Here is a 720-nt window from a genome sequence, read left to right as displayed (position 1 = left end):
TGTACTTCTTGTATTCCAAGATCTCTTTCCTCAATAATAGCTTTCATTAAAAGCAATCTCATTGTCTAAATGCAAAATATCCTGCCTGAAGCAAGGGGCACGTGGAACACAAAACAACCAGATCAGAAATGAAGATATGTCTTAAGGATGCAAAACATTATCTTTGATCATATTGCCATCACCAGAATAGTTCCATAAGAAAAGTCAGATGTCAATAAAAGTTCAGCACATGGCCAAAAAATGCAAGTTTTCAATTTATTGTTTCATGGAAGCTAATCATTTGTCATGTCGGTGCTAATATATAAGGTGAATTAATTCAACTCGTTGGCCTCTGATACCCTTTCCCAGAGAACCTATGTCGAAAGATGGTTCTCAACATAAGAGATTCTATCCTCTATACAAACAAGGACCTCGTAAGTCCCCCAAAAAGTAACTAGAGACAAAACATTCCTATGCAATTTTACAAAATCTTGTTCCACCCCATCAAATGTCCTATTTCCCTTTCCTCATGATTGTTAAGGGGGCAGCAATCCATACCCTAGGGCTTCTCTATCCCATCCTATGAGTCCAACTTTGCAAAGCCTCCTTGACTGTACCCGACATCACCGATTGAATCCGAAACAAATCCGTAGCTACCCTCCATAACCGATTAGCCACATTACAGTGCAAAAGAAGATGATCAACATTTTCACATCCACTCTTACACATAAAGCACTAACT

Source organism: Solanum tuberosum, unplaced genomic scaffold (assembly GCF_000226075.1).
Source record: "Solanum tuberosum cultivar DM 1-3 516 R44 unplaced genomic scaffold, SolTub_3.0 scf00789, whole genome shotgun sequence".
Taxonomy (NCBI): Eukaryota; Viridiplantae; Streptophyta; class Magnoliopsida; order Solanales; family Solanaceae; genus Solanum; species Solanum tuberosum.
The sequence above is the reverse complement of the archived record's forward strand: the minus strand, read 5'-3'. Positions refer to the sequence as shown.